General features: G+C 41.2%; 1 long non-coding RNA gene across 1 annotated transcript in view; it reads right to left on the bottom strand.

Moving 5' to 3' along the window:
* LOC108539441 (uncharacterized) overlaps positions 1–26332 on the bottom strand; it is a 32131-nt gene that overhangs the window by 4879 nt on the left and 920 nt on the right. The window contains exon 2 of the long non-coding RNA XR_001888351.1: positions 26080–26216. This is a non-coding gene — a long non-coding RNA (uncharacterized LOC108539441). The remainder of the gene's footprint in view (positions 1–26079; positions 26217–26332) is intronic.

Raw genomic sequence — 26332 nt, 5'->3', positions numbered from 1 at the left:
GTACAGTTGTTGAAGAATCTAATTTTCAGGAAAATGCAATTAAATCTAGGAGTAATAGAATTAATAGAAAAATGAGAGTTGGAGATGAATCTACCCTTACTAAAGAAAATGAGGAAAAGAGACCCATGTTCTACTGCACTGAGACCAACACTGTGACTGGAAAACCTCACAGTCTCCTGTGAAGTGAATGTGCTAAACTCTCTTCACATTCCCCATCTGTCTCACACTCAGAGCCGTGTGTCAGACTGCCCTAGCCCAATTCTGAGCTCCAACACTCACTAGCTATAGGGGCTTGGGAAGTTCCCTCATCTTTTGTGAGCCTCTGCTTCTCACTAAAATGCAGCCAGGGCTAATACCTTCATGAAAAGATTGTTGTGAAGATGAAATGAGAAATGCATGCAAAGGCATGACTCCGTGATCAGCAAGTAATAAGCACTCCGTAAATATTCCTGGGTCTCCTTCTGCCCTCACCTGAATCCTGAGAGTGCCAGGCAGTGCACACAGACGCCACTGGCCCCAAGCTCTATCCAGTGGCCTTTGAGCTTGGCTTCCTTTGCAGACCAGAGCAAAGAAGGGAAACCTTGGTTAGGTGAACTAGCCTCTGCATTGAGTTCCTGAGGGAGACTCTTACATTGGTGATTCAACCATGTGTAGGACTCCAAGTTCAGGGGAGGGCCCTCCTTCATTCCCAGCCCCCTGGGATAAGATCTTACAGGGATGAGCCTAGAAGAAAATCCAGCTGTAGGTGCATGGATTCTCATGGTGCTTTGGTATGCACTGAGCAGAAAGAAAATGCTTATAACCAGGGGTAGATGCATAAACAGGTGGGTGTTAGGAAGACTGATGAGTGACCCAGTATATGACCTCTTTCTTCAGAGGTTCATAAAAATAGCCCTTATTGACTGAAATTACTTTAAAGAAATTATTCCTAGTCCTCATCATATATCAATAAAATGTTCCATTATCTCCAGTTTACAGGTTGGATTGATCTCAAAGTTCAAGTATCTTACCATAAAGCCCTAGCTGGGAAGAGGTTGATTTGGAATACAGACTCAGACATCCTGATTCTGCACCCTGTAATCTTTTCACTCTCCCTTCTGTGTCCCTCTTGAGTGATTAGTGTTCCTATAGATACCTGGAAACAGTGGGCTGTAGACAGAGAGATGAGCTGCTCAGCTCAGACCTCCCTTCAGGAAAGGCCTTACCATCTAGCTGAGGGGTGTGGGTCAGCAGACTGTATCCCCCCTTGCTATCTGTTCTTGAATGCAGGGACTGCCACAGCTGGAAAGTGCCAACTGAACCCATGTCATGCTGTCAGAGCAGCTCCCATAGTGATAGAGCACGGCAGGGGCATAAAGGCCCAGTCATTTCTGTCCAAGGCAGGACACTCTGATGGGCAATACCAGCCCCAGAGCTCCCTAAAGGGTTGGCAGGGATCAGAGTTTCATGTCAGTTCAACATCTGCCTCTGCCCAATCTTGCTTTCTCCCCTTCTTTTTATAGGTGTTAATCCCAATAAATACCTTAAACTCCCAATTTTGCCTCCAAAGAACCCAACCCGCAGTACAAAATGAAGTACACAGTGTGGTCTACAGAGCCACCCTGATCCTAAAATCATAATCATTCCCATTCAGAGGGCCCAGGGAACTCAAGTCTTTTAAGCCACGGAAAGGTAGGCTCAGGTAGGGAAAAACAGAAGTTGAGTTTTGGAGTCAAAAGACCTCTATTGGACCCTTAGCTCATCCACTTTCTATCTCTGTGTTAAGCAATCCAAGTGACCTCACTCAACCTTATAGGAAAATTAGAACCAATATTACTTCATGGGATCAATCAATACAATGCAAATAAAAATCATAGTGCATTTTATAATGCTTATCACTGTCATCCTGACATATCCCCCTCTTTCCGTTATAGATGAACTGGCATAGTTATTTGTGGCATGGGAGAAATGCTTCTCTCTTTCCCAGTAACTCAATTCCCCTCTCACTAAAGGAGAGTAAATTCCATTCTTTTCCAAAAGTCTCCAAAATCAGCAGACCCAGCAGCAAGAAAGCAAGGAACACTGTTATTCTTGTATAGCAAAGCTGTAGCATATAATTAAATCATTAAGAGGCAGATTAACTCCTCTAGCAATACTCTTCTAAGTATTTGTGGGCAAACCCATTAGCATTGTGCCAGTAAACTCTGAAATTTCTTTGCTTGCAGACTGAGTAACTACGGCCTCAAAGGCAAGGGGTGGGGTGGGTAGTGTGGTGTACGGTGATTTGACCTACGATGGAGATATAAGGGAGTGTTAGGTTGGGAAATAGATAGGATGCTAATGGTGTGTTGTGACTGTATTTCATAAACCCTTGAAAATATAGCTGCCAAATTTCTTCTACGTAGAGCCAATAATAAATCTATTTGTTTCCCAGGAAAATCATTCAAGAGTTTTTGGTTTTCCATTCACTTAGTCTTCATCAACTGCCCCCAGTTTTGCTGAATTCACTCAGCTTGGATTATTTGGTTCTGGAGAGGACATAGCTAGACAGGGTTACTGAGTCAGTAGAATGGGCATCTTCCAGTGGGACATTTTGGAGCTGTTTATTTAGCAGGGTTTTCAGAATAATGAATATAAAGTTGGCTTTGACTCGGTAGCCAAATATATATTTATGCTATTGACTCAAATTCAAGCTGACCAATCTGGTTGGCTGTCTGCAGCCTTCAATTCTTCAAGGCTTGAGTGTTTTAGTCAATATGTTGATCATTTATATGATGACCCTGCTTAAACCATTTAATAAAATGTAAACAACATGAAAGTGTATTGGAAGTCAACATAGCTCATTATTGCTGCCTATACACTCGTCGAAATCCTGAGCAGGGCGTCTGACCGGATTGGAGGTTTCCTCCAGAGTCATGCAAAAATTTCAGCTGTGAAAAAACATTTTTATGGCATGTAAGATTAGCCCACACTAATGCAAGGTCAAAAATAATAGAATCAATAGGCAAACTCAATACTGTTAACATTTTGAGAAAATTACTACCAGAAAACAATGTCAACAACAGATTGAAATGGGTCTCCAAAGTCGTCCCATTGATTTCCTTTCACTTTGGTGACAATCTAACTCTTTCTTTTATGCAATATGGAATGTTTTAGCCTTCTTTTCCCCCAGCTCTGCTTTAAACATGAAATATTTCTGTTGTACTCTTTTTGACTGATGTCAAACATTACATGTGTCAGAAAAATGTATATGGTTGTCCATATCTAAGACAACTGAATATGAAAATTTATTCCATCATGTAGAGCCTTTCATGGGTCTTTAATTTAGGGCTCAGTTGATAAATTCAAGAGTTACTTTAATTATAGCAAGGCATCCAAATGCAAATGTAAACAGTGTCATTAATACATTATCAACTAAGTAAAAATCTAATAGAGGAAACACACAGACTTGAACATAGTTTTATATCAACTATATTGCAAGCATTGTCATCACCCTTGATGTGTGAAGGACAGCTTACTGTTTGGCAGATCCAGATTCTTTAGTACTGAGAGATCAGACAGTAGCCATGCATTAGCAAAGGAGTTAGCAACTCCCACCCCACCCAAGACTTTTCTGCCCCAGTCTTTCCATTTTAGTCAAAGGCTCTATCACCCCCAACTCCAACCACTGATTTATTCAAACCAAAACCTTAGGAATTACCATTACTTTCTCTTCTCATAGTCAATCCTCTTTCTCATAGCCAATCCATCAGCAAGTTGTGGCAATTTTAACTCCAAATTATATTCTGAATCCATTTACTGAACTCCATCTCGGGTTATGCACTGCAGTAGCCTTTTCCCTGGTCTCTTTCTTCCTATTTTCTATTGAACAGGGCATTACAATCACTTAGAAACACAAATCAAGTCCTTAAAACTCTTTCATGGTGTCATTGCCCTTAGTATAAAATCCAGACCTCCATATAATTACCTACCAGGCCCTATATAACCTGTCCTTGTCCACTCTCCTTCCCCATCCTTGGTCACTCTATTTCTAACTTCCTGAGCTCCAGCCCCACTGTTCTTTCGTGACTCAGAACATGCCAAACTCAATAATATTTCAAGGCCTTTGCCTGGGCTGTTTCTTCTTCCTGGCACATTTTTCTCCCAACTTTATTCATCACTGGTTTCTTCTCTTTGGCTAGGTCTCAGTTCTCCTGGAAGAACCTTCTCTGAACATGTCATCAAAGGGTGTCCTTAACCTCACCCTCATGCCACTTAGTAACTTTTATCATCTTCATCATTTCTAGTTAATATGAGATTCCTTAAAGAATGAAAAGTAGAACTACCATTTGATCCAACAATCCCACTAGTGGGTATCTACCCAGCAGAAAAGAAGTCATTACACGAAAAAGATACTTGCACATGCATGTTTATAGCAGCACAATTCACAATTGCAAAAATGTGGAACCAATCCAAATGCCCATCAATCAACGAGTGGATAAAGAAACTGTGGTGTATACATATACGATAGAATACTACTCAGCCATAAAAAGGAATTAATTAATGGCATTTGCAGAGACCTGGATGAGATTGAAGACTACTATTCTAAGTGAAATAACTCAGGAATGGAAAACCAAACATCGTATATTCTCACTCATACGTAGCAGCTAAGCTATAAAGATGCAAAGGCATAAGAATAGCACAATGGACTTTGGAGACTCAGGGGGAAAGGGTGGGAAGAAGGTGAGGGATAAAAGACCACAAATTGAGTGCAGCATATACTGCTCGGGTGATGCGTGCACCAAAATCTCACAAATCACCACTAAAGGACTTACTCATATAACCAAACACCACACGTTCCCCAGTAACCTATGGAAATAAAAAAATTAATAACAAACAAATAAATGAAATAATAAAATATGGGGTCTTTTGTGACTTTTTTCACTTAGCACAATGTTTTCAGGTATCACCCATGTTATAACACATATCAATAATTCATTTTTAAAAAAGGTTAACATTTATAACTCTGACTGCAGCGTATAAAAGAAAAGGGAGGGGGAGAGCTGAATCATTTTCTCTAGCATAAATCCCTTTGTTCTCAAGCTTGATTCACACAGACAGCCAAAATCTCTTCATTTATCCATTAAGGGCATTAGTACTCATCTTGCTAAATTTTCTTTGGAGTAATTTTTCAACCTTTCAGAGTTTCTCCCTAATTTCAGGGTTCTTGTCTACTTCCCATAATGCACCTGGGTATCAGGGAAAGGTCGATTCCTCATGGTGCCAGGAAGGTACTTCTGGCCTGTGAGCTCCCCTTTCATGACGGTTCCTTCTGTTCATGGTCTTCCGGCATTGCCCTCCACACTTACTGCAATTACTGTTACAAAGTGTGGCCTCCTTGCTCAATGGGCATTCAAGGTTGGTGTTCACCAAGATGCAATTGAGACCCACCAGTCCTTTGGGTTCTGTGTTGGCCTCTGGTGTTAATGAACCTGGATCTCACCATTGCTTCTGGGCATGAAGTCCAAGTCCTAAACTTCCTCTACCTGAACCCAGTCTTCTTCCAGGCAAAGAGTTCATACAACATTTCCATATCCCCATGAGTACAAATGGCTGCTTGTTTCCACACCACGTCGGGGTATGTGCGGTCCTGTGATGCTGCCCAGGCCAGCCAATGTTACTCTCCTTTTTCCTACCTCAGCCTCCCGAGTAGCTGGGACTACAGGCATGAGCCACCACACCCGGCTAATTTTTTGTGTTTTCAGTAGAGATGGGGTTTCACTGTGTTAGCCAGGATGGTCTCGATGTCCTGACCTCATGATCCACCCACCTCAGCCTCCCAAAGTGCTGGGATTACAGGCGTGAGCCACCATGCCCGGCCATCACTCTCTTATTTGAAACTATGTAAGAGGTGTCCTTGTAACTAACATGATGCTTCTCTATGAGGCCTCGTTTGCCTCAGTCTTCAGACTAAAAATTGTGTTCCAGAGTTAAATTCAAGATGACCTGAAACCTAGAATCACTAGGATGCTCCTCTGAGAATTTCCTGCCTCCTCTCTCCTTACCACATTTCTGGGCTCCTCCTTCTGGCCTCTAAAAACTTTTCCTGCACCTTGTGCACATGTACCCTAGAACTTAAAGTATAATAAAAGAGAAGAAAAAAAGCTATTTATCAACATACTCTTTTTCAGTATATAAAAAAACTTTTCCCTTTTTATGTGATCAGAAATTTATTTTAATACATAACCTCACCTTTGCCACTCTAAGTTTCCTTCTGTGGTCCGCCTACCCAGCCTTGATTGTGGGATGTAAAAACCCAGTTTGGAGAATACTCAGAATAATAGTACTTTCTTGCACTGGCTTATAAAACTCATCCAAGGCTTATAAAACTATCTTCTTACTACATCTCTATTTTGAAACTCAAAGCTAAGAGTTATAATTAAGATAATTATATTTCCGTAAGTGTTGCTTGAGGATTTTTAAATATTTTTTTAAATTCTGAAGTCATCTTAAAATTGCAGAAAAGTTTCAGGTATAGAAAAATAAACATTTTCCCCCCGCACTGTAAGAGTAAGTTGCTAACCTGATGTCCAAACACCTTAGTGTGTATTTTCTATAAATAAGCACATTCTTTTACACAAGCAACCATCAAAATCAGGAAACTAACATGAATCACAGGATATATTCCTATTGTCCCACTCATGTTTCTCTGATTGTCCTAGAATTGTCCTTTGTAGTCAAAGGAGCAAGTTCAAAATCAACTGCTTGCTTCTATCCTCTTCAATCTGGAACACTACCTTGGTCTTTCCTTGACTTTCATAACCCGACACTTTAGAAGATCATAAACCAGTCATTTTGTATATGTTCTCTGGCACTTCTGTGGCTGCCCACCCTTAGTGATTGTGAGATAACTGTAGCATAATCTGAAGCCATGGTTAAGAAGACAGATTCTAAAACATCCGGGGGTCACATTCTGTCTCTACCACTCCTGCATCTCTGTTACTGCAAAAATGTGATTTCCTTGTCAGTCGAATGAAAGGAATGAAAGTGATCATTGTGCTTATTTTCTGGGGCTATTATGAGAATAGTCTTCTTCCTGCACACTCAGAGCCTGGGTTATGTGGAAATTGATGACCTCTGGCTGCAGCCCTTACAAATGACCGGCAGGTTCAAGAAATATAAATATCCCTTACTCCTAATTGGGACAATTTGATGATGGCTTACACTCGGAAGTTCCCCGTGGGATAGAGGGCTAGAACCCAAGTTACCTTCCCTAGAACTTGTAGATACTGCATACTCGCTTGGCCTCCTTCTTCTCCTGGCTTTATTTCCTCATTTCCATTCTGGTATTTTCAGTAGATACTTCCTAATAAATTACTTCCACACAGATCCTTCTTTCAAGATCTGCTTCTGAGGAACACAACTTAGGACAATTTCCATCTTTTTAGAAAGCAGTTTGCCCGCCATATACAGGACAGATAGAAAATAGATCAGTACAGAAGCTGCTAGGGTCTATATATTTTTTTAAAAAGTAAATCATTCTACCCAAAAGTCAGATGTTTATCACAGCACTATTCACAAAAACAAAGACATAGAATCAACCCAGGTGCCCATCAATGGTGGATTGAATAAAGAAAAGGCGGTACATATAGACCATACTATGCAGCCATAAAAAAGAACAAAATCATTTTTTTGCAGCAACATGGAAGCAAGTGGAGGCCATTATCCTGCATGAATTAATGCAGGGACAGAAAAACAAATATTGCATGTTCTTACTTGTAAGTGGGAACTAAACCCTGGGTACTTACGAACACGACGATGGCAACAATAGACACCAGGAACTACTAGAGGTGTGAGGGAGAGATGGGGGCAAGAGCTGAAAAATTAAAAATCAGGTACTATGCTCAGTATCTGGGTGATGGAATCAATGGTACCCCAAACCTCAGCGTCATGCAATATACCCACATAACAAACTACTCCATGTACCCCCTGAATCTAAAATAAAAGTTGAAATTATTTTAAAAGATGGCTTAATTTTATTGTAATTGGAGAAATGCAAAATTGAAATGAAAAACCATTTTATATCCTACACATGAGCAATAATTTTTAAAAGTCTAAATACTATCAATAGGCAAGGATGTAACAGAGGAAAATTCTCATGTAACACAGGAAAATTATGATATACTGCCAGGAGGAGTGTAAATTGGTAGAACTACTTTGGAGATCAGCTTAGCACTATCTAGTAAAGCTGATGTGAATATCCACAACCATGTAACAAACCCATGCAACAAAACTGCATGTGTACCCCTGCACATGAATCTAAAATAAAGGTTGAAGTTATATTTTTTAAAGAATAGAAGCTGCCAGAGTTGCCCAGATGTGAACCATGTGGGCAGAGAAATGAACATATACAGAATATATTTGGAGATGGAGTCTACAGGACTGGCTTCTAAATGGCACATACGGAATAAGGAGGGAAAGAGGCATATCAAGGGTGAGTCTGAGATCTATGCAAATTGTTTCACATGAGGAACTGAACAGCACTCCAGCTATGGAGAGCTGATATTCTTAGAATCTCAGTTAATAATACGAAACATCGTTGGTAACAAGGGCTGTAGACACACAATAGAATTTAATCGCCGGTACCACAGTCTCACAATGGGAAATTACAATGCCCTGAATTTAATAGGTTTCATTTTTCAAAGTGAATATTTCGCTTTTACAATCTCTCACTGCCAGCGATGCTCTTGGATTCGAACTCATTAGAGGGTTTTCTTTTATCTAGAAACAGGGCCCTTGGCTATTCATACAGACTGGTTAGCTTTGTCTGATGGCAACAAAGGCCACTTGCCTTCCTCTTCCTCCTTTGTGTTCCAATGTTTTTGATTACCTCAGACAGGCCTTCAATTGTTTTTTCCATTTTAGCACAGCAATGACAGCATAAGGAGAAAAAACAAAAAAGGTGTCAGAAGACCTGAGTTCCAGTCCACCAACCCCAGCACTTGGACGAGTCACGCATCATCTGATCCCCAGGTTCCTCAGCCGAGTTAATCATTACATTCTGCACATATTTATGAGTAGTTAGTGCTTCAGGTTCTGTTGTGTATTAGGGATACGGTGATAAAATCGTCCTCATCCTTGACCTCACAGAGTTTACAGGATTCCCCATCCCTACCCACAAACAAAATGTTTTGTTAAATTAATGGGACAGACAAATGTACACTTACTACAATTTTTGTAATTTATTTACAGTCTTTTAAATGGCTCCACCTACCTTCTAATATGATCAATTATGTTTCAAATGCCTGTTTTGCAGATTCTGAAGAAATGATCACGTACAGTTGTGGAGGTCTATAATCCCCCATCTGGAATTTTCAGGCCAAATATATTTCAAAATTCAAGTTTTACTTAGATTTTAGGTTAATAGGTTCAGATATATTAAATCATAATCTCAAAGGAAACTGAGGCAGATCCCTATAATCAAACCCAATATTTCTGCAGTGCAACCTAGCCTCTAAAGTCACTATATACATGTGTATATATATATATACACACACGTATATATAGTCTTTATTCATCTTGCTGTGTGGGGATATCCCATATCTCTTAGTTCAATTTTGGCCATCAAATGAATCATAAAACAAATTTAAAATAACCAGCTTTGGTCTTCAGGTGGGTTTTTTTTTTTTTTTTTTTTTTTTTGGATTTCAGAATTGCATGTAAGAAATTGCAGGCCTACAGCTCATAATTTTGAAATAAGCAGGACATGGGTTGAGGCTTAAAAACCAAATTTATCAAAGATATTCATTACAATTGCATTTGCTATAATGGTATTTGACCTATAGATGACCCAGCTTTATAAATAAACTTAAAGCACCTCCAGGTCCATTAATATTTCATTGATCCATAAAATACTTTCAAGTACTTATATTTATCTGCCTCACAGAAAGACCGTATCTGATGTAGAAACCACATGCACAAAGAAAAGCAGCCTCACTTTGGTGTCCGGGATCATAATTCACATGAACGTTAGGAGTCAGCTATAATATAATTTTTAAGGCCCCAGGAGGGACTAATGAAAGTTGGCATGACAGAATTGGACCATGCCATATGGTGGGTCGGCTTTTCCCATGCTCAAGATAGCAATATTAGAGTGATCTCTTTAAAATGCACATTGGAGCCAATGTCTTCCGCTTAAAACCCTCCAGTGGCTTCCCACAGCACCTGGAAGAAAGGCCAAATTCCTTCACTTGATCTGGCACCATATGACCTCATCTTTCTCCATCTCTCCTGATGTTCCAACCACCTGGCCTCCTAATTTACAAAGCTCCCACCCACCTCAACACCTTTGCCCAGCTATTCCTCCTGCCTAAAAGCACTTGAACTGGCCACACCCTTATTCCTAATGGCTTCTCTCCATCACTGAGGTTTCAACTTAAAGGTCACCCACATAAAAAGATCCCTGACCACAACTTTATCTGAAGGAAGGCACCTAGCACAGCCTTCATCAGGTTTTCTGCAGGAAAGTTGAGGCAGGACAGGTGAACAGCTTAGAACTGTCTAGTTTAAATAATTCTAGTGGGCTCTGGGACTTAAAGCTGTTCCTAGTTGCAGGGCTGGTTCCTGGCCCCAGGTTGATTTAGGGTAGGAGACATATTGGGCTGGTGTGTGAGAGTAAGCTACAGGAGAGGGCTCAGAGTATGAAATACGGAACACAGAAGAAATGGAAACAACTTTGGTCATTAATTTGGCCTTATGATTAATGAATGTCAAATAGACAAATTCAAAAGCTATGGAAACACAGACTGCTGGCACACAACACTAAACCAAATACAAGACTGTTTTAAATAAGATAGAAGTATATTTCTTTCATGCATAAAAGAAGTCCAAAAGTAACAAATCTAAGGCCAGCATGGTTGCCCAGTGGTGTCATCAGGGAACATACATCCTTGTCTTTCCACTTCCCCAGCCCAGCACAAGAGTCCCTTCTCAAGATCACTTTGCACTCATGTCCCATTGCTGTTGTAACAAATGATCACGAATTTAGTGGCTTAAAGCAACATACCTTTAGTATTGTACCATTCTGAAAGTCACAATCCAAAATGAGTCTTACAGTGCTAAGAAAAAGATGTCTAGCAAGACTGTGGTCCTTCTCAGGGCTCGAGGAGAAAATCAATTCCTTGCCTTTTCCAGCTCCTATGGGCTGCCCACACTCCTTGACTCATGGCCTGTCCCTCTATCTTCAAAGTGCATCACTCCAACCTCTGCTTCCAAAGTCTTTGACCCACTTGCTTCCTTCATCTAAGAACACTTCTGATGACAGTGGGCCCACCTGGATAATCACCCCTCTCAAGATCCTTGACTTAATCACATCTGTAATGTTCCTTTTGCCATCTAAGGTGAGGTACTCACAGGTTTTGAGAATCAGGACACGCAAGTCTTTGGGAGACCATTATTCTGTCTACCATGCACCGAATTATCCAGGGTGGCAGCTAGCACTCCAGGCATCAAATACACATTCCAGGCAGAAAGAGAAAGGAGTGGAAAGTGTCACTATCTTCATCTGCTTTAAGGAGCGTTCTCTGAAGTCCTCATAGCACTGTCTCTTCTGTCTCTTTAGCTAGATTTGGTCATAATGTACATGTTCCAAAGAAATGCAAGAGAGGCAAGGAAATGCAGACTTTTATGCCAGGGGTTGTGTCCAGTTCAAAATGAAGGTTTGCTACTAAGGAAGAGGTGGAGATAAATATATGGAAGCCCCTAGCGTCAATACTACAATCTTCAACAGCAACATAGGTGTCATGATTGCAGAAACCTCTGTCTTCTGGCTGTTCTCTCCCACAGAGCTTGGACAGCCATCTGGGACCCAGCTGGCCCAGCCATAGACTGTGGATATGTGACATGAAGCCATTCCTGCTGGAAAATCTGAATCCTTTGAAGACAGGGCCTTGTCTTTCATGCTCACTTATTATTCTCAGTGCCTAAAACAGTGCCTGGTGCCCAACGGGCTTGCAGTAGCTGTTGATTGCGGAATGAGTCTAATCTCTTTCATATCTAGTATAGAGGTTCTCCACCGGAGGTAATTGTGGCTCCCAGGGGACATTTGCCAATGTCTGGAGACGTTTTCGGTTGTCACACTGAGATGAGAGGGTGACTGGCGTCCAGTGGGTAGAAGCCAGCGATGCTGCTAAACACCCCATAATGCCCAGAACAGCCCTCAACAACAGATGATGACCTAGCCTCAAATGTCAATACTGCCAAGATCGAGAAACTCCGCTGTATGATAGGGTGTCCAAATTCTTAGACCCAAAAATTCCAAATTTGTTTTAAAATGCCCACCATGAACTGCCTGCTAGGACTCCGGGTGGAAACAGCCCCACTGTCCTTATGACAGGGCCCCATTGCCCTCCTGTTCAAATGTAAATTCCATGGGTGAAGGGTAAAGTGCCTTATGACTCCACCCACACCTGCCCATCCTGTGTCATACCTTGGGGAACCTCCACAGCCATTCGTGCTGGAGAAACAGCACCCTCCTCACAGGTCACCAAACACATTTCCATATCCACAAGCCCCTTTGCTCAAGACACTCCTCTCTCCCTTTTCATCCATTTAATGTTTATATGTCGTCCAAGTACCTGTGCAAGAGCCATTTTCCTTTTGAAAACTTTTTCTGAAATATTTTTCATCTTCCCATCAGGTTGTGTCATGTTCTTGCCTAAACTCCCATAATACCCTCATCATGGCAGATCACTTTTTATTTTTATTGATGTGTGGTTTTTTTTTTTTTTTTTTTTTTGAGACAGAGTCTCCCACCGTCGCCCGGGCTGGAGTGCAATGGCATGATCTCGGCTCACTGCAACCTCTGCCTCCCAAGTAGCTGGGATTACAGGCACAGAGCACCACACCCAGCTAATTTTTTTTGTATTTTTAGTAGAGACAGGGTTTCACTATGTTGGCCAGACTGGTCTTGAACTCCTGACCTCATAATCCGCCTGCCTCAGCCTCCCAAAGTGTTGGGATTACAGGCATGAGCCACCGTGCCCTGCTGATGTGTTCATTTCTTTCTTTTCTTTTCTTTTCTTTTTTTTTTTGAGACAGAGTCTCGCTCTGTCGCCCAGGCTGGAGTGCAGTGGCGCCATCTCTGCTCACTGCAAGCTCCGCCTCCCGGGTTCACGCCATTCTCCTGCCTCAGCCTCCTGAGTAGCTGGGACTACAGGTGCCCGCCACCACGCCTGGCTAATTTTTTGTATTTTTAGTAGAGACGGGATTTCACCGTGTTAGCCAGGATGGCCTCAATCTTCTGACCTCGTGATCCACCCGCCTCGGCCTCTCAAAGTGCTGGGATTACAGGCATGAGCCACCGTGTCCGGCCCTGATGTGTTAATTTCTTAGGGCTACTATTGCAAAGGACCACAAACTGGGTGGCTTAAAACCACAGAAACAGCTGGGCGCAGTGACTCATGCGTGTAATCCCAACCCTTTAGGAGGCCCAGGTTGGCGGATCACCTGAGGTCGAGAGTTCAAGACCAGCCTGGCCAACATGGTGAAACCCGTCTCTACTAAAAATACAAAAAGTAGCCAGGCATGGTAGCAGGTGCCTGTAATCCCAGCTACTCAGGAGACAGGAGAATCGCTTGAACCTGGGAGGTGGAGGTTGCAGTAAGCCAAGATCGCGCCATTGCACTCCAGCCTGGGCAACAAGAGCGAAACTCCTTCTAAACAAACAAACAAACAAAACAAAACAAAACAAAACAAATAGAAACATTGCCTCACAGCTCTGGAGGCGAAAGGCCCCAAATTGAGTTGTCATCCAGGTAATGCCTCCTCTGAAGGCTCTAGGGGAGGATCCTTCCTTGCCTCTTGTAGCTTTTGGTAGCTCCAGGGGTTCCTTGGCTTGTGGCAACATAACTTCAGTCTCTGCCTCCACTTCACGTGGTCATCTTATCCCTGGGTCTTTCTTCTTATAAGAACACCAGTCATGTGGCATTAAGGGCCTACCTTAATTAGTTACCTCACCTTCACTAATTATATCTACAACTATCCTACTTCCAAATAAATTTACGTTCTAAGTTATTGGGTGTTAGGACTTCAGCATATCTTTTTGGGGGACAAAATTCAACCCATAACAACTAGCATAATAAGAATTAAATATGTTGGTCTTTGAAAAGGATATGAGAAAAAGTCAAACAAACAGGTTTAAGTTAAAGAGGAGAACGTATTGGACATACCAAGGAGGTAAATGTAGCTTCAGGCATAGCTGGATCCAGGAGCTCAAATAGCAATCAAAGGGCTTGATATCTGTCAGTCTCTAAATTCCACTTTGCACTGTGCTCAGCTTCATGTTCAGTAAGATTTCTCTATGTGGTAACTCCCAGAAATTGTGGGTTTACATACTCTTATACTTAGAGTCCCTATCAAGTGCAAGTACAGCAGATAAGAACTTTTCTCCTGGTTTTTGCCAAGTGTATGATTGAATATTATAGCAATACTTGGGGTCAGGTGGCTAGCTAATTGGCTCAGCCTGGTCCCATGTCCACACCTGGGGTTGGGAACAGACACAGGGTCAGCACTCTCTGTTACTCAAAGCCTGGGAACAAGGAAGAATTATATCGAGGAAAATCGGAGAGAGGAATGGATATATGGCTGGAAAATCAGCAAATACTTAACACAGATAGTTTTTTGTCCCCTTTTTCCTGGGAGATGCAAGCAGGCTAATGTCAAAAGTGACATCCATCTTGTTTGATTCTGTGAGAAATAACACCAGACAGAGTATTTGGCACATAGCAGTTGGTCAATAAATGTTTCTCAAATTGAACTGGGATTTTCTTTTATCTGATATTTTTCTGGCCCTCTCTGGGCATCTCTTCCTTTCTTTTGATCTAAGTGTCATGCATTTCTCCTCAAGTGCCTCCCTTTCGTCTCATCAGTGAAAGTCGTAAACTATTCTAAATATAACTTGTCTTTTCTTCTTCTTTCCCAAAAGTATGATCTTACCATTGGTTGACAAAGAATTACTATGTAAAGCTACATATGTGACTGTTATGACTGTGATGACAATGTGTTTGAATGCCACCTTTCTCCCCAGGTTCCCACCAGAGTCCTCAGAAGATGTGTGATTTATAAGAAAGAATATTATGCATAGAAAAATCCCAACCATTCATTTTCTGCCATTCTCATGTCATGCAGTGAACAGATGTTGGTCAAAGAATAAGTCAACAGCAATTGGGTTCACCAGCTTTCACCAACGGATCATAAAAGAGTTCATGATTTTAATCAAAGTTTGTCATCCACCCAGAACTTAATAAATGAATTTCCACCAAAAGGAAATTTAAGCTTCTGAAAGTTATCCAGCCCAACAGTAACAGGGTGAACTGTGGGTCCAGAAAGAAAATAAAAATCAATCATGACAATTATCCTACTAAATTATCTTAAACTGCAGTGTATCAAAAATGCTCAGGTAAATGTCGACTGTCATACCAACAAGCAGTGCTGTTCCCATCACTGACCTTTTTATTGTTAAAATGCATGTCAATATGCAAAACAGAAGTGTTCCATATCAGAACTGAATGCACTATCCATTTTGAGAATTTCCCAAAATAATCTGCAGGAAATGGAATTCAAGAGACAATTCGGTTTATCTAAAGACATGTACAAACAACCTTTAAAAATTGTCTTGCCTGAAGAGTCACATCTTCAGTTTGTCAGCTCCCGTTTCAATGGATTCAGACCTGAGCTTGCTTCAAAATAAGATGCAGTGGAGTGAGATGTCCTGATGGCAAAACATCCTGAAATATCTCATTTATACACAGGTCACTTCTCTGCCAACTTCCATCATCTAGAGTATACCTGAAAACCCAGTGAAAAGCAAGAGAAATGGTCCTTTGAACAGCCCATATAGATGTGGTCAAACTCAAGCACTTTGCTAATGAAAGAGCTACAGTCAGAACCTATGGACTCTGAACTCTTCTTAAAAATCTAACGATCTCGCTGTAACAGTGAAGGGCCTATCAGAAATCAGATGGCTCATTTAGACTGGGATGAACCACCAAGGCAGTTCAGTAAAGGCACTATTTAGAGAGGGGTTCGGTGTAGAAAATTCGAAGGAGCTGTTACCATCCTGAGGTCTGAAGGGAAAGAGGAGGGTGTTGTTCCCAGAATGAGGAACAAGGAAGAGCTCTGTGAAAAAAGGCTACCTGAAGAGGAATGATGACCATGGAGGAAACGACCAGCCAAGGCAACCCCAGAAAAAGTGAGTCTAGAAAACATATATCCCAGCATCCTCTCTTCCCTCTTATTTCTTGCCAGCTTGCCCAGCTGAAAGGCAGTGTGAGCTAGGGAGCCAGTTGATGCAGCCCCTAAAGTTCAGCTTTGCAGCCAGAGAGCAGGGTAGGACAGGGTGGCAAGTGGCCCTGCTGGGGCAAATAGACCATGACATATATACTTGGTTGATCACTGTGGGTTTTTCAACCCACAGTACATGTGGGGAAACTAGAAGCAACTGCTGCTAAACGCAGTACATGGTCATGCCCAGAAGGGAACATCTAACAACAGCAAAGAAGAAATCAATTTTTCCTGCAGATACTGATATTCTAATATGTGAACAGGAACTTTTGAAAGTTTCATTCAAAGATACAGATTCTCTCCCCAAAGGAATTCAAATAGAAATCATACGGAATGGGACAATTTAGGATCGGGCCCCAATTCTCCATGGTGCCAGAGGACATCCCTGTAGTACAGATACCTTAGTAATTTAATAGCAAGTAGTCCAGAAAAGCTTTTTAAAATCCATAAACTTATCTTAAGCAGGTAGAGACATTTGGGAATTTTTTTATAGGGCTTTTTCCCCATAGTAGTTAAGATTTATTTGCCAATTTATGAAACACACAGTAGTAGTAACTAACATGGTATTGAGTTCTTACTATGTACTAGGCACTTTACACACAAGTCATCTCATCCTCACTCCAGCCTTATAAGCAAGCATGATTATCTCATTCCTATTTTATACATGGCAGTTAAGTAATTTGCCCAGGGTCCCACAGCTGGTAAGACACAGTGCCAGGATTAAATCCAGGCAATCTGGCTCCAGAGTCTGTCCTCCTTACTGGACACACAGCCTCTCTAGTTCACATTTACAGCACCTGCTATGTGTAAGCACAATGCAAAGCAGATGAGAACAAAAAGAAGAAAGAAGAAGGAAACCAAAGAAAAGAAAAGAAAAGAGAGAGAGAGAGAAAGAAAGAAAGAAAGAAAGAGAGAGAGAGAGAGAGAGAAAGGGAAAGGAAAGGAAAGGAAAGGAAAGGAAAGGAAAGGAAAGGAAAGGAAAGGAAAGGAAAGGAAAGGAAAGGAAAGGAGAAAAGAAAAGACATCCATGGCACCTAAATGAGTCTATAGTGCAGAAAAAGTACATGGAAATGCATGGTATATTATTTTTCTATTGCCATGTAACAAATTACCACCAATTTAGCAGCCTAACATAACGAGCTCTTCCCATTCATGAGCTCTCAGTTCAGTTGATCAGAAGCCCAAGCATGGCATGGCTGGGTTCCCTTCTCGGGATCTAACAAGACTGAAATCAAGGTGTCGGTTAAACAGCATTCATATCTGGAGGGTCTGGGGAAGGATCCATTTCCAAGCTCATACAAGTTATCAACAGAATTCAGTTCCTTACAGTTGTAGGACTGAAGTCCCCATTTTCTTGCTGGCTCACAACTCACAGAGGCCACCCACACTCCTTGCCATGTGACCCCGTCCATCTTCACAGCCAGCATTGGAGAATCTCCCTCATGCCAAACCACACTCATTCTTTGACTCTCTCTCTACAGGAAGAGCATGGTCTCCTGCAAGGGCTCACCTGATTAGGCCCGGCGCACCCAGACTAATCTGCTTATCCTAATGTCAACTAATTATGCATCATGATTATAATGGTAAAATCCCTTTTTCCATGGGCCTGGTATCTCGTCACAGTCACAGGTTCCTCCCACACTTAAGGGAAGGGGATTACACAAGGGTGAGGGTCAGTGAAAGTCATCTTAGAATTCTGCCACCAACACCTGGCAACGGTGGCATGAGGCATTGATGTGAGATGGTCACAAAGCAGTGTGGAGCTGACCCAAATGACCTTCTAATAAATTATATATATAACATATTACAGTGCTATGTAATTATAATAATATATATTACATAGTATATGACATTTATATTATACTATATAATAATATTTATATACTATACAAAAAATATTTTATATGTATATATTATATATAATATATACTTATGTATTGTATTAGTCCATTCTCATGCTGCTATAAGAACATACCAGAGACTGGGTAATTTATAAAGAAAAAGAGGTTTAATGGACTTACAGTCTCACGTGGCTGGGGAGGCCTCACAGTCATGGCAGAAGGCGAAGGAGGCGCAAAGTCACATCTTACATGATGGCAGGAAAGACAGCGTGTGCAGGGGAACTGCCCTTTATAAAACCGTGAGATCTCATGAGGCTTATTCAATATCACTAGAACAGCATGGGAAAAAACCCACCCCCATGATTCAATTACTGCCCACTGGGTCCCTCCCACTACATATGGGGATTATGGGAGCTACAATTCAAGATGAGATTCGGGTGGGGACACAGCCAAACCTGGAGAAACTTGAGTTGCAAGTTTTCCATAGTGGTTAAAATTTATTTGTCAAAACTTATATATAAGTTTTATATTATATATAATATAAATGCCTATTTTATTATATACAATATAAATATCTATATAACATATAGATATATGTATTAGAGAGACAGAAAGTCATTAATTAACCTTGGAAACCTGGAGTCAGACTATGGGGATACTCCTTGGGCTCAGTCTCTATTGTTCAAGTTGTTTAATTCCTCCAAACTTTGGAGAAATTTCCTGCTCTGCTGTCCAATAAGTGACAGTATATTTCTCATAAGGTTGCTATGAGGAGTAACAATTAAATCCATGTGGCTTCCTAGCACAGCACCTGGCAAGGAGTAGGCACTGGGTACTGTTAGCTATTAGAATTAATAATAGCATTGCTGTTAATATCTTTATTGCTATTCATATTTGAGTGAAATAAGCCTAGACTGAGGTCACAGCATAGCTGAGAAAATTTCCATTGCTTGTGTGGTTTAACATGGATTCTGGGAGCAATAACCCTGGTCACTGATGCATCAACTCTGGAATAAATGCCAGTGGCCGCTGGCAGGAAAGGAACAAGAGCATCCCATATTCCAGCTCCATTTACTAGATGGCTTATTGCTTTTATAGATCCTTCAGACAAGGGCACAAAGGCTTCCAGAGAGAAAAGCCTGAGATACTCTAATATGTATATGGACAGGAACATTTGTAAGATTCTTCAAAGCATATGGTCTCCAACCAAAGCAGACAAGCAATTGGAAACAGAGAAAGTTCTCCTCGCCTATTTACGCTATAACAAGCTTCTCTTTTGCATTCACTTTAATTTAAACAACGTTGTATGTCAGGCTACTTCCTGCAAGTTGCAACTCATTTCAGCTCCTTTTGCATCATCACTCAAGAGAAGGCACTCATGGAGGCAAGCTGTGGGGGTTGTTTCATTATTGGGGACTGTGTCCTTTCCAGAAGCATCACCTTCTTCAACTGGTGAGGGGTGTTTTCTGACTTTTTCTAGAGCAGTGTCCTCCAAAGTGGAAAATAAGCAAAAAAAAGACATTAGATCTTCTATTTATACTTACTTCAAACTAAAAATAAAAAAGAAATTAAAGTGTGTTATATTTTAATAAGCAGCTTGACACTTGCCTCACTCCCTCTGCGTCGGTTACATATGGTATTGCAGAAATTCTAAGAGAAGGTGAGAATTCCACAACTCAGAGGAACTGGGGATGGGGGACACAATGGCATTCTTTTTTTTTTTTTAATTATACTTTTAGTTCTGGGATACATGTGCAGAACGTGCAGGTTTGTTACATAGGTATACACGTGCCATGGTGGTTTGCTGCACCTACCAACCCATCATCTACATTAGGTATTTCTCCTAATGCTATACTCCCCTAGCCCCCCACTGCTCCCCCCAGCAGGCCCTGGTGTGTGATGTCACCCTCCTGTGTTCATGTGTTCTCACTGTTCAGCTCCCACTTATGAGTGAGAATGTGCAGTGTTTGGTTTTCTGTTCTTGTGTTAGTTTGCTGAGAATGATGGTTTCCAGTTTCATCCACATCCCTGCAAAGGACATGAACTCATCCTTTTTATGGCTGCATAATATTCCATGGTGTATATGTACCACATTTTCTTTATCCAGTCTATCATAGATGGGCATTTGGTTTGGTTCCAAGTCTTTGCTATTGTGAATAGTGCTGCAATAAACGTACATGTGCATGTGTCTTTATAGCAGAATGCAAATCAATAAACGTAATCCAAACAGAACCAATGACAGAAACCACATGATTATCTCAATAGATGCAGAAAAGACCTTCAATAAAATTCAACACCCCTTCATGCTAAAAACGCTCAATATTGATAGAACATATCTCAAAATAATGGGAGTTATTTTTGACAAAACCCACAGCCAATATCACACCGAATGGGCAAAAGCTGGAAGCATTCCCTTTGAAAACCAGCACAAGACAAGGATGCCCTCTCTCTCCACTCCAATTTAACATAGTATTGGAAGTTCTGGCCAGGGCAATCAGACAAGAGAAAGAAATAAAGGATATTCACATAGGAAGAGAGGAAGTCAGATTGTCTCTGCAGATGTCAATGGCGTTCTTACTGCCTCTAGCCTCTAGCCTACTGAGGTTTCTTGCAATTTACACATGCCTGGTAGTGTGGATTCACAGACTGCATTACCTCCTCTTAACTATAGCAGCTCTCACAAAAAAAGGACTAGTGGCTTAAAGATTCCTACAAAGTAATCTGAATTGAAGGAAATATTAACAATGCAAGCATCTGCATGCAAAGAGAAAATGGCTGTAACTTCTCCCACCACTCATAGGAGCTTTTTATCAGTTATATTGTGATGTAAAAAAAAAGATGATGAGCAACTCGGATCTGTCAAAACAAACAGAAAAGGAAGTTATCAAGCAGATTATGTAACCTACAGATTTACATTTAAAACCATGATCCGATATTTTCTGTACTAGAATATAGGTTCCAGAACATCAGGGATCTTGTGTTTTTTCAAGCTTTTTACTCATATTCTTAGCTTGGCACATAGGAGGCACTGCATAAATATCTATTAATAAATAACTTAATCTGTAATGATGAGGCTTACATTTTTCAGAGATAGCCTCAATCATCTCTCCCCTTCCATAGGCTGGCTTACAATGTGATCTTGCTATTCCCTCATCAAGAAGTATAGTATAGGCCTGGCGCAGTGGCTCATGCCTGGAATCCCAGCACTTTGGGAGGCTGAGGTGGGCAGATCACCAGGCCAACACAGTGAAACCCCATCTCTACTAAAAATACAAAAATTAGCAAATTAGCTGGGCGTGGTGGCAGGCACCTGTAATCCCAGCTACTTGAGAGGCTGAGGCAGGAGAATTTCTTGAACCTGGGAGTCAGAGGTTGCAGTGAGCCAAGATCACACCACTGCACTCTGGCCTGGCGACAGAGTGAGACTCCGTCAAAAAAAAAAAAAAAAAAAAAAAAAAAAAAAAAAAAAAAGAAGGAGGAGAAGTATAGTCTAATTCCCAGCCCTTGAGCCAAGGCAGGCTTATGACAGCTTTGATGGATAGATTATGGCAGAGAGAATGCTACGTGACTTCTAAGGCTGTCAGGAAAAGCCACACAGCTTTCCCCTCCGGTTTCTCCTGAGATGCTTATTCTGGAGGGAGCAAGATCTGCTATTCAAGAAGTCCAGCTACACTGAGACCATCGTGGTGAAAGGGGCACATGAACACTCTGACCAACAGCCCCAGTGAAGGTCCCAAAGCTGCCAGCCATGGCAATGGCACAACTTGGACATCCTTCAAATGACTGTAGCCTCAGCTTCATCCAATATCAGACTGTATTACACAAGGACCTGCAAGTGAGAACCAGTCAGCTGAGCCCTTTCCTAACTCCTGACCCAGAAATCATGAGCAAAACAAACTTGTGAGTTTAAATCACTAAATTTGGGGATCATTTGTTACGTGTTACTAGATAACTAAAACGATAAACCTCCTCCCAAATATATGCTATGGCTTAATATTTTTTATTTATTTTGTTTTCTTTCTTTATTTTTTTGAGACAGAGTCTCACTCTGTTGCCAGGCTGCAGTGCAGTGGCACGATCTCGGGTCTGTAACCTCCACCTCACAGGTTCAGGCAATTCTCCTGCCTCAGCATCCCAAGTAGCTGGGATTACAGGCACTCCCCACCAGGCCCAGCTAATTTTTGTATTTTTAGTAGAGACAGGGTTTCACCATGTTAGCCAGGATGGTCTTGATCTCCTGACCTCATGATCCACCTACCTCAGCCTCCCAAAGTGCTGGAATTACAGGTATGAGCCACCATGCCTGGCCTATTTTTTATTTTTTTTGAGATGGAGTTTTGCTCTGTCGCCCAGGCTGGAGTGCAATGGCACCATCTTGGCTCACTGCAACCTCCTCCTCCCAGGTTCAAGAAATTCTCATGCCTCAGCTTCCAAGTAGCTGGGATTACAGGCACCCACTACCAACCCTGGCTAATTTTTTGTATTTTTAGTAGAGACAGGGTTTCACCATGTTGACCAGGCTGTTCTTGAACTCCCAACCTCAGGTGATTCGTCCGCCTCGGCCTCCCAAAGTGCTGGGATTACAGGTGTGAGCCACCGTGCCCGGCCATGGCTTAAGATATTTTTTAATAATACTATAAAGCCATCGCAAGTCATGAAACATGTAAAACTAAGCATGCAGTTCATTTCTAATACTAATTTTATTTAGTGAGAGCAATGATATTTTGGTACTATTCACAAATAGAATAATTAGATTACAAGTAATTTCAGTTTTATCTTATCAGTTTGCAATAGACCTAATGTTTGTGTCCACCCAAAATCCACATATTGAAATTCTAATCCCCAAAGTGATAATAGGTTGGTGCTTTCGGCTTTTGCCATTACTTTTAATGGTAATGCTGATGGCACAACTAGCACATTCTTCAGATGACTGCAGTCTCATCTACAGCTAATTGGTTTTAATGGCAAAACCACAAATACTTTTGCACCAACCTAATATTAGGAGGTGGGGCCTTTAGTGGGCAATCGGGTCATGAGAGTGGGATCCTCATGAATCCTATTCCCTCATCAAGAATTGTAGTCTGGCTGGATGCAGTGGCTCACGCCTGTAATCCCAGCACTTTGGGAGGCCGAGGCGGGCGGATCACCTGAGGTCAGGAGTTCAAGACCAGACTGGCCAACATGATGAAACTGTCTCTACTAAAAATACAAAAAGTAGCCAGGCATGGTGGCAGGCACCTGTAATCCCAGCTACTTGGGAGGCTGAGGCAGAAGAATCACTTGAACCCGGGAGGCGGAGGTTGCAGTGAGCTGAGATCATGCCACTGCACTCCAGCCTGGGCAAGAAGAGCAAAACTCTGTCTTAAAAAAAAAAGAAAAAAAAAAGTGTAGTCTAATTCCCCAGCCCTTAAGGCAAGGCAGGCTTATAGCTGCTTTGATGGATTGATCCTATTCATGAGGATTCCACTCTCGTGACCCAGTTACCCACTAAAGACCCCTTTTGTCATGTGAGGATACAATGGAAAGTCAGTAACCTGCAGCCTGGAAGAGGACCCTCACCAGAACCTAACAATGCTGGCACCCTGATTTTGGACTGCCAGCCTCTAGAACAATGAGAAATATATGTTTGTCGTTTAAACCATCCAGTCCATGGTATTTTTGCTACAGTGGCTCAAACTGAGACACCATTTAAAATTATAACTGCTTATGTATGCTTTCTGGTGGACATAAGATATCAATACTTCAGTGCAAGTATATAATTTATAAATAAGTACACAAATATTGGGAATGCATGTTTAAAATATTTCAAACTGAAATGTAAGATTAAATTGCTAGATTGGAAAATGAAGAAAATAAATCAAACCTCTCCCAGCATCCTGCACAACATTTCAGGAGGTTCTTGGACTTTTGTCATCCAGACCTGGCCTCACTTTAATGAATCCCATCTTGGGTATCTAGCAGGCAATGTGCACAGTGCTTGTGTGCCATCTATGCTGTAGTTGCCAGACCTCTTGGATTCATCCCTGTTCTGCTTCTCACTCCCTCTGCACATGTAGGCAAATTACTCTAACCTTCTCCTCCACCCTTTTTCTTGAGACAAGATGGAGTACAGTGATGTGATCACAGCTCATTGCAGGCTCGACTTCCCAAGCTCCAGTGATTCTCCCACCTCAGCCTCACAAGTAGCTGAGACTACAGGTGTGCGCCATCATACTCAGCTAATTTATTTTATTTTATTGCTATTATTATTATCATTATTATTAGAGAGAGGGGTCTCACTAGGTTTCCCAGGCTGGCCTCAAACTCCTGGGCTTAAGTGATCCTCCCACCTTAGCCCCACAAAGTGCCGGGATTAGGGGCGTAAGCCATCACACCTATCCTCTAACTTTTTTCTGAGCCTCAGTTTCCTAATCTGTAAAAGCTGACTTATAAGACTAGATAGCTCATAGGGTTATTGTGAAGATCAAAGGAAAAACTTTCAGTAAAGAACCTGTTCAGCATTGTATGTGTATAGCAGACTCAGCACAGGTAGTCAACACTCAATAAACATCATCTGCATCTTCATCCTCATTATTACGAGGGGCAACCTCCGAAAGAACACAGGAAAGGCAGGAAAGGCATGTAAAATGGGGCCACAGAGCAGATTCTGAGTGACAGTCCTAAGGACTCAAATGAGGAAGATGCTCAGTCTTATAAAGAGAAAAAAGAATAAAAATCATGAAACTACCACAGTATCATGTGCCAAAAAATTCTGAGATAGCAGTGATTTGGAGAAATATACTGGTGAGAATATGAAGTTCTGTAAACTTTCTGGAAAGTAATCATCTGTGTTCATTTAAATTAAAATTATACATACCCTTTGACCCAGAAATCATACCTTTGGAAATATAACCCAAAGCAACAGTGTACAAGAATATGTTAAAAAATGATGTGTGTATGTGTGTTTATGTATATAGGCATAGTCACATACATGCATATACATGCATGCATTTGTGTCTGGTTACAATACTATAGAAAAATGACTACAAGGTTATGCACTAAGCTGTTAAAATTAGTTACTTTAAGAGAGATGGAGATGGAGAGGAATAGACCAAAAAAATTCCTTATGCACTAAATTGCTACCCTTGCTATAAATCACAGGTATTTATTTATTTTTAAATAAAGAAACTAGAGAACTTGGAACTTCACTGTTTATCTTAGATAAAGCCACATGTAAAGCACATCCTTCCTTCTCTTGAAGAGGAGTTTCTGGTCTTTAAAAGATGAAGTTCCAAATGGCGGATCCTCGTACTTTTGACCACTAAGGATGGATGGTGCAAGTGTAGGAGAAAAGGAGATAGGAGAGAGAGGAAAATCAGGCAAAAAGTCAAAATCTTGGAATTTTGCATTTCACAGTCATGTAAAATAAACCAAACAGGCAAAAAGCAATTATTAGAATTTTTCTTACTTAAAGTGTCTCCTATTATACTTCCCAAATTATGAACATATTTGTGATTGGCCAAGTACATATATTCTAGTATGTAAAAAAAGAAAATACACCATTTAGATAGACTCAGGATATTTTTTAAGTACCTACCAACTGTCAGTCACCCTCCAGTTGCTTTCAAATATCAATTTCATCTCCAGAACATTCCAGTGGTTGAGTCAGCAAGCACTTCCAATCATTGGCACTTTAGTTTGAAATACCATCATGAGCCACTCCAGTTTCTGAGGGAGATTGTTCTGGAGTACAGGGGATTTGGCCTAAAGGAGATGTTTTATTTGGGATTGTTTTGGCAGCAGGTGTCAACATCTAATTTAATCTGATTTTAGCAAAAAAAAGGGCCTTTATTGTCTTACCTATTGTGGAATTTTTTGCAATAAGCCTACCTCCCAGGGCCAGATCTGGCCATTCCAAGATTTCATCAGGATTCTTTCTCTAATTTTCATCTCTGCTTACCTCAATGCGGGCTTTATTATCTGGGTGACTCTTCCTTCACAGTAACAGCATCCAACATGCATTCTATGCACTTTGTGGCCCTAGTGAAAAGATGTCTTCTTGTTCCCCATAAAGTCCATTCAATTACCTTGTCACATCTGGGAGCTGGCCTGCTGATTCAAAGTCTGTGTTTGGAATCCCCTGATGAATCCTATACTCTTTAGAGTTCGAGAACCTTGGGATCTGAGCTCTGTTTAAAAAAAAAAAAAAAAAA

The sequence above is a fragment of the Rhinopithecus bieti genome, unplaced genomic scaffold, assembly GCF_001698545.2.
Source record: "Rhinopithecus bieti isolate Rb0 unplaced genomic scaffold, ASM169854v2 scaffold_15834, whole genome shotgun sequence".
Taxonomy (NCBI): Eukaryota; Metazoa; Chordata; class Mammalia; order Primates; family Cercopithecidae; genus Rhinopithecus; species Rhinopithecus bieti.
This window is presented reverse-complemented; position numbering and strand designations above follow the sequence as displayed.